This window comes from Lithobates pipiens, unplaced genomic scaffold (genome assembly GCF_037356315.1).
Source record: "Lithobates pipiens isolate NorthernLeopardFrog02 unplaced genomic scaffold, aLitPip1_a1.2 Scaffold_16, whole genome shotgun sequence".
In the NCBI taxonomy this organism is placed as follows: Eukaryota; Metazoa; Chordata; class Amphibia; order Anura; family Ranidae; genus Lithobates; species Lithobates pipiens.
Genome location: NW_027507748.1, coordinates 212564872 through 212575321, shown reverse-complemented (window position 1 = coordinate 212575321; position 10450 = coordinate 212564872).

Genomic DNA, 10450 nt, shown 5'->3' with positions numbered 1-10450 from the left:
ATGGCTCCAACCAAAATGATGAATATGATGAAATGCAACATGTGAATACTTTCTGTTCTAAGAAAGCTCTGCTGCACCTTAAAAATACCCAGTCGTATGAAAAGCATCTGCACATCATTGGGTATTCATAATGAACAAGAAATTGCTTTTCACATGATTGGATATCCGAATTGAATATTTTAAATATTTATTTGTATGTATTTATCTAATCTTGACTCCTAATATGCACTGGATAGTTTTTTACACCAAAAGAATAATTATTTCGGATTTTGTGCTTTGGATTTTAATTTATCTGGCTTTCCCTACTTAACGTGACCAGCAGAATCTTTGCATTTATGAGATTTGGGACATGTGTGAGTATTAAAGTCAATGTCCGACAAATTCTGCAAACTCGAAAAAAAGAAAAAGAAAAAAATGAACTGCATTCAGGCTCAATTGACAAATCAGATGAAACGAGCTGCCAGCACTATAAGTTCAGATACCTAAAGTGTTATTACACCTGCAACAATAAAATCAGTCTATATACAGTATCTCACAAAAGTAAGTACACCCCTCACATTTTTGTAACTATTTTATTATATCTTTTCATGTGACAACACTGAAGAAATGACACTTTGCTACAATGTAAAGTAGTGAGTGTACAACTTGTATAACAGTGTAAATTTTCTGTCCCCTCAAAATAACTCAACACAGCCATTAATGTCTAAACCGCTGGCAATAAAAGTGAGTACACCCCTAAGAAATGTCCAAATTTGGCCCAATTAACCATTTTCCCTCCCTTGTGTCATGTGACTTGTGTTACAAGGTCTCAGGTGTGAATGGGGAGCAGGTGTGTTAAATTTGGTGTTATCACTCTCACTCTCTCATACTGGTCACTAGAAGTTCAACATGGCACCTCCATGACAAAGAAACGCTCTGAGGATCTGAAAAAAATAATTGTTGCTCTGCTTAAAGATGGCCTAGGCTATAAGAAGATTGCCAAGATCCTGAAACTGAGCTGCAGCACGGTGGCCAAGACCATACAGTGGTTTAACAGGACAGGTTCCACTCAGAACAGGCCTCACTATGGTTGACCAAAGAAATTGAGTCCACATGCTCAGCCTCATATCCAGAGGTTGTCTTTGAGAAATAGATGTACGAGTGCTACCAGCATTGCTGCAGAGGTTGAAGGGGTGGGGGGGGTCAGCCTGTCAGTGCTCAGACCATACATCGCACGCTGCATCAAATTGGTCTGCATGGCTGTTGTCCCAGAAGGAAGCCTCTTCTAAAGATAATGCACAAGAAAGCCCGCAAACAGTTTGCTGAAGACAAGCAAACTAAGGATGTGGATTACTGGAACCATGGTCCTGTTGTCTGATGAGACCAAGATAAACGTATTTGGTTCAGATGGTGTCAAGCGTGTGGCGGCAACCAGGTGAGGAGTACAAAAACAAGTGTGTCTTGCCTACAGTCAAGCATGGTGGTGGGAGTATCATGGACTGGGGCTGCATGAGTGCCACCGGCACTGGGGAGCTACAGTTCATTGAGGGAACCATGAATGCCAACATAGTTACACAGTTACGCAGTTGCATAGTAGGTGAGGTTGACACAAGTCCACCAAGTCCAACCTATGTGTGTGATTATATGTCCGTATTACATTCTATATCCCTGTATGTTGTGGTCGTTCAGGTGCTTGTCTAATAGTTTTTTGAAGCTATCGATGCTCTCCGCTGAGACCACCGCATGTGGAAGGGAATTCCACATCCTTGCCGCTCTTACCATAAAGAACCCTCTACGTTGTTTAAGGTTAAACCTCTTTTCTTCTCATTTTAATGAGTGTCCACGTGTCTTGTTAAACTCCCTTCTGTGAAAAAGTTTTATCCCTATTGTGGGGTCACCGGTAAGGTATTTGTAAATTGAAATGATATCCCCTCTCAAGCATCTCTTCTCCAGAGAGAATAAGTTCAGTGCTCGTAACTTTTCCTCATAACTAAAATCCTCCAGACACTTTATTAGCTTTGTTGCCCTTCTTTGTGCTCCATTTCCAGTACATCCTTCCTGAGGACTGATGTCCAGAACTGGACAGCTTACTCTGGGTGCGGCTGGACCAGAGTCTTGTAGAGCGGGAGAATTATTGTTTTATCTCTGGAGTCAATGCCCTTTTTAATGCATGGCAATATTCTGTTTGCTTTGTAAGCAGCAGCTTGGCATTGCATGCCATTGCTGAGCCTATCATCTACTAAGACCCCAAGGTCCTTATCCATCCTAGATTCCCCCAGAGGTTCTCCCCCCAGTGTATAGACTGCATTCATATTTTTGCCACCCAAATGCATTAATTTTACATTTTTCTACATTAAACCTCATTTGCCATGTAGTTGCCCAACCCATTAATTTGTTCAGAACTTTTTGCAAGGTTTCCACATCCTGCGGAGAAGTTATTGCCCTGCTTAGCTTAGTATTGTCCGCAAATACAGAGATTGAACTGTTTACCCCATCCCCCAGGTCATTTATGAACAAAATAAATAGGATTGGTCCCAGCACAGAACCCTGGGGGACCCCACTACCCACCACTCCCCATTTATCACCACCCTCTGAATTCGCCTTTGTAGCCAGTTTTCAATCCATGTACTCACCCCTATCAATCCATGCCAACTGACCTTATTTTGTACAGTAAACGTTTATGGGGAACTGTGTCAAATGCTTTTGCAAAATCCAGATACACCACATCTACGGGCCTTCCTTTATCTAGATGGCAACTCACCTCCTCATATAAGGTTAATAGATTGGTTTGTCAAGAAAGATTCTTCGTGAATCTATGCTGATTACTGCTAATGATACCATTCTCATTACTAAAGTCTTGTATATAGTCCCTGATCATCCCCTCCAAGAGCTTGCATACTATTGATGTTAGGCTAACTTGTCTGTAATTCCCAGGTATGTATTTTGAGCCCTTTTTAAATATTAGTGCTACATTGGCTTTTCTCGAATCAGCTTGTACCATTCCAGTAGACTGTCAGTAAAAATTAGGACCAATGGTCTGGCAAATACTTGACTGAGTTCTCTAAGTACCCTTGGATGCAAGCCATCTGGTCCCGGTGATTTATTAATGTTGAGTTTCCCAAGTTTAATTTTAAATCTGTCCTCTGTTAACCATGGAGGTGCTTCCTGTGATGTGTCATAAGAATAAACACTGCAGATTTTGGTTACTGAAGCCCCCCGATTCCCTCATGAGGACTGAGGAGAAGAATAAATTGAATGCCTTCGCCATCTCCCCATCCTTTCTAACCAGATGTCCTTCCTCATTCTTTATGGGGCCAATATGGTCTGCCCTCCCTTTTGTACTGTTTACATACTTAAAGAATTTCTTGGGATTTTTTTTGCTATGTGCTATGTGTCTTTTGTGTTCTATCTTAGCTGCCCTAGTTGCACCCTGATGATGATCCCTCAACCTTGTATTTTTTGAAGGCCTTCTCCTTTGCTTTTATATGTATTTTTACATTGGAGTTAAGCCATTGTCACGTACCTGGTGGTGGGGCCTGATATGCAGGGAGAGGCCTCTCTTACAACTCTGACTCGAGAACCCCTGATAGGGCAGACAGGAGGCTTGGGAGTACAGAGTGGCACAAGTGCCTGGCAGGAACCCGGGTGCTGGAGCCCAGCTGTGCTTCCGAAGACTCTGCGAAGACAGTCTGGCTTAAGACAGGAACAATTGGAAGCCGGACACAGCAGTCACAGAGGGAGGTGTCCTGTAGATCGGGGCACTAGCAGGTGAAGACAGGCTGGGTCGGTAGCAGACAGGCGGGTCAGGTACAAGTTCAGAGGCAGAAGCAGAGTCATGGTACAGGCCGGGTTGGTAACAGGCGGGCAGCAGGCAAACCGGGGAAGAGGCAGGAGCTGTTCACTTCACTGTGTATGTGTGAGGGTTTACATCCACTTTAAGTGCTGTTTGACCATCTGTAATACAGGGGTCAATATTTTCTGGTAAGGAGCTGTAATGTTCTTCTAGCTCGGGCTCTTCGCTCATTATTTGTGGACTTTATATGTGGTGTTTTGATAACATATTAAACTTATGGAATTCTTTTTTTTATCAAATTTTTTTTTTATAGTTATTAGATGGAAATTATTTTTGCACATACAGTAATCTTGCACTTATCTATATATTTGTTGTGTTATAGTGCAGCACTTTAATTTATATATTTCGATTTTTATACATTTTCTGCAAAAAGGCTCTGCACCCCCCCCCATCTGTATGCAAGCAGTAGATTCCATGATGGTAAGTGTGGCATGTATCATTGATAAAAGCTGTAAATAACTGAATGTGGCTTAAATTTTCTACATCAAATACAAGGTGTTTTGTGAATGGACAAAAGAAGAGGATTTATGGATAAACGACAGTGGGCTCCATTTACAGAATGAACTTGCATGAGATATTTAGGTGTCAGGACACAGTTTGCCTAAATATCGCATGTGATCCTGAAACTGTCAATTCACTAGACCGTTTTGCGGTATTTACCAAGAAATGCTGAAAGCGCTTGGTAAATACCGCATGAAAAGGTGTTAAATTTAAGGAAATTAAGTAGTGATCCAGGCATGTGGAATTTGTAGAATGTGTACTAGTTGTTGAGGAGCGGGCAGCCATCCACTCCTTAAAAAACAGTAAACAACATAGTTGTTAAGGAGCAGGCCGCTGCTGTGTCCTTATCAACCTATGAGTCATCAGCTGTCAGCGGGGAAAAAAAACAATTGCTGGCAATTAAAAAATGTGAAGAAAACTGTGTGGGGTCCCCCCCAAATCCATGCCAGACCCTTCAGTTTGATTTTCAGCACCCTGTGCTCTGGTGGCAGCAGGAAGATGCAGCTTGAAGTGGAAAGGTCATCCAAACATGAGCAAGCTAAACCTTGTGGTCAAAAATAAAGGCATATGTTGAATAAATACGTTACTGTTTCAAACCCTAAATCTAGCTATCCACAGTATCTCAACAGTTAGTTTATTAAAGAAGTCCTGTCTCCCACTGAACTAATGAAATTTCTAGAGGGCTGCCCTTTTCCCTAGATCGCTGGGCCTGAGAAGGTCATGCTTAACTCCCCTATCACAATAGAAGAGCTTACAGAGGCTGTGACGAACCGCTTCCATCAGTATACAGCTTCCTCCACTCTGGAAACAGGTATTATAGCTGAATATTGCAGCCAAGGACTAGAGGACACTAGCTTAGGTGCAAACTGGAACTCTTGACTGAAAATTCACACAGAATTTATACCACACAAAATCAGATAAGAGCTTGATCACATTATCCTGAACAATGAAAACTACAGTAAACAGTAATATTATCAGTATGTCTAACAGTACATCTAATGAACAGCTAACTTAAACATAAACACATGTTTATGCCACAAAAGTTTGGTAACAAGCTGAAGTGGACATAATACTAGAAGACAGACAGAAACAATATGTGATTCAATTAACAATGGGGATACACACCTATGAGGCACACAATGAGAGAAAGATATCTTAATAAACAGATTACACATAGCAGGAGGAGACCTCAGCATTAGGTTGTTTTAAGCTAATTTATAATCTTCTGCTTAGAATATCTGAGTGGGGGGGGGGGGGGGGTGGAAGCAGTCAATGCTGGTTTGTGCACAGAGGCTGTATCAAGGTCCTCGGTTCCCAGAGTCTGTGTGTTTACAGGGAGACATGGACTCAAAGCTTAAGCAAAACTACTCCAAATGTACCCCAGGCACACACCTCCCAAAGAGCCCCCCAAAAGCCAGGGCCCATAGTCAGTAGGCAAGAGGCTACCCTGCAGTCTGCTCCAAAAGCCCCTGTCCCTGTTGGGTCTGTCACAGAGGCTTTAGCTGCGGCTCCTAATAACAAATCCCCAGGGGCTTATGGTCTCCCTTCTGAGGTGTACAATAGATATAGGGAAGTGCTCCTGCTCGTTCCACTACGGGCATTACACGAGGCCGCAGATATAGGGGAATTGCTGGACTCTATGAAAGAAGCAATTGTTATAGTTCTCCCGAAACCAGGGAAGTTTAAACTACTCCCTAAATCATACCGTCCTATTTTTTTTTTTTTTTTTACTGAATATGGATGTAAAGTTAAAGGGGTTGTAAAGGTTTGTTTTGTATTTTCTAAATAGGTTCCTTTAAGCTAGTGCATTGTTGGCTCACTTATCTTTTCCTTCGATTTCCCTTCAAAATTTTTTTTTTGTTTGTTTTCTTTGTCTGAATTTCTCACTTCCTGTTCCTCCTCAGTAAGCTGTTCAGTAAGCTGTTCTGGCTGACTAAACACCGCTCGGATGATGGTGTGAAGGTTACTGAGGAGAAACAGGAAGTGAGAAATTCCGGCAAAGAAAAAAACATTTATGCCACGTACACACGGTCGGAGAATCCGTCGGAATGCGTCTTATCGGACCGTGACGTCAGATAATCCAAATGTGTGTGGTATGCATCGGACTGATTCCGTCCGAATCTCCGTCGGACCCAATTTTCCAACATGTTGGAAATATTTCCCGATCAACTGGGCCGGTCAGACCTAATCCGATCATGTGTAGAGCATTTTGATCGGACCAAGTGCCATGCATGCTCAGATCAAATTCCTACATCAAAGCTATTGGCTACTAGCCTGAATGTAGTCCTATCGTAACGAAATTACGTCATCACGTTCTGAAAGATCGGATTTTTCGACAACTTTGTCCGACCGTGTGTATGCAACAGTTTCGGACAAGATCCGACGGACAAAATCCGACGGGCAGAATCCAACGGATTTGGTTGTGGAAATCTCCGACCGTGTGTACAGGGGCTTAGAAGGGAAATCTAAGGAAAAGGTAAGTGAACCAACAATGCACTAGCTTAAAGGAACCTATTTAGAAAATAAAAAACGAAGCTTTACAACCCCTTTAATGGCCCAAATATTGGCCACCAAGCTATCTAAGGTGATAGGTAGATTGGCCCACAGGGATAAGTTGGGATGCATTCCATCTAGATCAACTGCAAATGACATTAGGTGTTTTTTTCTTCATATGCAAATATCAGTGGACAATCCTGGGGGTAGGGCCATTCCTTGGATGCTGCCAGGGCTTTTGACAGCATTGAATGGCCTTATCTCTGGATAGTGCTCTCTAGATTTGGCCTGAGGATCACTTTATTAACTGGGTGGGTATTCTTTATGCTGCCCCAGGGCTCAACTCAGTATTGGTAATGATCTTTCTGAAACGCTGAGAAAACTCTGTTGCCCCTGCTGTTTCCAATTGCAAGGGAACCCCTGGCCATTATGGTCCATAAGTCTCCTGATATTGTAGGGTTCTGCAGAGGTATAGTGGAAGAGAAAATATTCTTATATGTGGATGATACCCTGCTGTATTTGGGAGACACTCGTGGATTTTAGCATCAACTGGAAAAAATCAGTTCTTATGTCTTTGGATCCACTGGTTTACCCCTTGCCTGATTATGCCCAACAAATACAGGTGGCTACTTCATTTATTTACCTAGGACTAATAGTCTCTCTAGTCCCTACATAATTTTTAAACTTAAATTTAGCGCCCCTACAGAACAGGCACAACGTGAAATGTAATAGCTGGAGTAAACTGCCCCTCTTTGTGGTGGGGAGAGTCCATTTACAGAAATTAAAATGGTTTGGCCCCCGCAACTTTTATATATCTTTCACAAATCTCCTATTTGAATCCCTCAGAAATTGTTCTTGCGTATAGACATCCAATTCAGGGCCTTCATTTTCAAAAAGCAACAGGCTAGACTATGATTACTGACCTTACAGTATGGCAATATACGTTTTGGCTGCTCAATTCCAGCATTTAGTTGGCTGGGGGATATAGGACAACTCAGACTCCATAGTAAAATTAGTTACCTACGCTGCCACATTTAGAGATGGCTTACCTGCCCTCCCCCTAACTGCTCTACTGTTGATCTGTTGGAGAGTCTGAAGTGCTATTACATAGTTGGTGAGGTTGAAAAAAGACACAAGTCCATCAAGTTCAACCTGTGTGTGTGTTTTTATGTCAGTATTACATTGTATATCCCTGTATGTTATGGTCGCTCAGGTGCCTATCTAATAGTTTTTGAAACTATCAATGCTCCCTGCTGAAACCACTGCCTGTGGAAGAGAATTCCACATCCTAACGCTCTTACAGTAAAGAATCCTCTACGCAGTTTAGGTTAAAGCGCTTATCTTCTAATTTTAGTGAATGGCTGCGTATGTTTTTAAATTCCCTTTCGCTGATGAGTTTTATTGTGGGGTCACCATTACAGTATTTGTACATTGAAATCATCTCCCCTCTCAAGCGTCTCATCTCCAGAGAGTTCAATGCTTGCAGTCTTTTAAGGCCTCCTTACATACCTCTGTTTTTTTAGAGATTACTCCCTTATGGAACAATCTTAATTACCCTGAATTAGCCAAATTGGAAGGGGTTCAATATGGAGCAGAAAGGGAATACACGTTATTGCCCAGTTATACTTGGATATGACTTTTAAATCCTTTGAACAACTACAATCTGAATTCCTCATGTCCTATAGTTATTTCTCTCAATATCTACAGCTTCGATGTGTCATGCAATCTCAGTCACACGTCACTGTTCTAAGCAAAACAGACTCTACGCTTGGCAATGAGGTTACTCCGGACACTTTTCGGAAAGGGTTAATCTCTCGTATCTACACGCACCTACTATCTACAATACAAAACCCTGCTACTCTTAAAAGCAGCACACAGTGAGTGAGAGACTTAGAAGAGATTAGTGGAACTTGGCTTTGGGGTTAATTCCCCTGTCGGCCTCCCATAAGCTTCCTCAGTTGTTTATCTTTCATCGGATTTATAGGACCCCTTATAAATTGTTTCAATGGGGTAGGAGGGATGTCCCTATATGCCCTACATGCTCAGCACATAGGGCGACTTCATCCACATGTTATGGAACTGCCCCAAGCTCTTAAGATATTGAACAGAGGTAGTGCAAACTATTTCATTAGCTGCCCAAAAAAATATACCCTTAGATCCATTGGTGTGTCTCCTAGGTGCATTAGATGATGAACTATACTGACCAGGGGGTTTACATGGTCTTGCGGCTTTTATATCTGGATAGAAAATTGATTGCTAGATACTGGATGTCTCCTGCATCTCAGACTAAAAAGAAATGGGTGGATTATGTTAACTCCTCACTGTTGCAGAAACAACTTACCTACCACCTCAGTAATGCCCGTTGTAATTATAAAGTGGAAGTAAAGGCAAAACCTAGCTAACTCTAAACTTACTCTCTACTACATTGTAAACTTACTCTATCTAGCCTTGTAAAGAAAAGATTGCTATACTTACCTATTTTGAAGCCGCTCTGGTCCAGTCTCTGGCAGCGCTCCCTGTGTGCAGGAGAAAGCTGACAACGGCTTAGACTTACTATGGGGCTTCCGTTGTCGGCTGTCTCTCCTGCACACGGAAAGTGCTACTGACAGCTCAGCCTGGGACTGGACTGTAGTGGCTACAGAATAGGTAAGTATAGAGATCTTCTATTTACAGGGCTAAATAAATTAGGCCTAAAATGTGGGTCTGAGTAGGTTTAGCGTTAGTTAGGTTTTGCCTTTAGTTCTACTTTCATTTGATTTGACAGGGATGGTTGTATATCTCGGTTTTGGCTCCACCACAGTAATGCCCTGTACAAGGTTTCAGCGGACTGTTCGCTCGTGTGTAGGCTTGTTCGGCCAACTAAGTCTCGCGCATGCTCAGAAAGGATTTCCACGTCGGAAGGTTGCATTGCAGTGTATTGGACGTCGAAATTTTCGATCCGTCGTGCGTGCCGAAACGTCATCGCGCACGGTTTCAGCAAACTGTTCGTCCGTCGTGTGTGGCCATGTCCGTCCATGCTACTGTTTGCCGAAACTGTTGGACGGACAAAGTTGGGCGAACAGTCCGCGCGTGTGTACGCGGCCTTACTTTTTTCTCTTTTATACCAAGAAAAAGAGTTTGCATTAAAAGAAGCCCTGTCTGCAACTTCCATACATGATTTTTATTCACTGGCAATGTGCCTTTGAAATTCCTAGAAAATCTGACTGCTTCAGGATAGTTAATTCTCTAGCACAGTTCCCCTCTCCCACTTTGCATGTGATCACCCTCTTCTCTTCGGGGACTGCCTTATCACTGTTAGTGCAGGTCCGGCATTTCCAGCCCTCCCATCTCCTTCCTACATAATCATTCATGTAGCTGACAAGGAGGAACAAGAGGAAATATTGTAGAGTGTCACTTGAGTGACAGCACTGAGTCCTTTGGGGCTGCTGACATCACGTCCAAGATGATGGGATCCAGGAGCAGTCTCAGGGATTTTGATGTATACATGAATGTAGGCTTTTACAGTTAAATACCATTTTTGAGAAGATTTTTTGCACAAATAAATGGTCTGGTGGCAGGGTTTCTAAAAGTAGAAATTGTAAAAATAATATCTAATAATTATAAAAATATGTGCGGTTTTAGGCC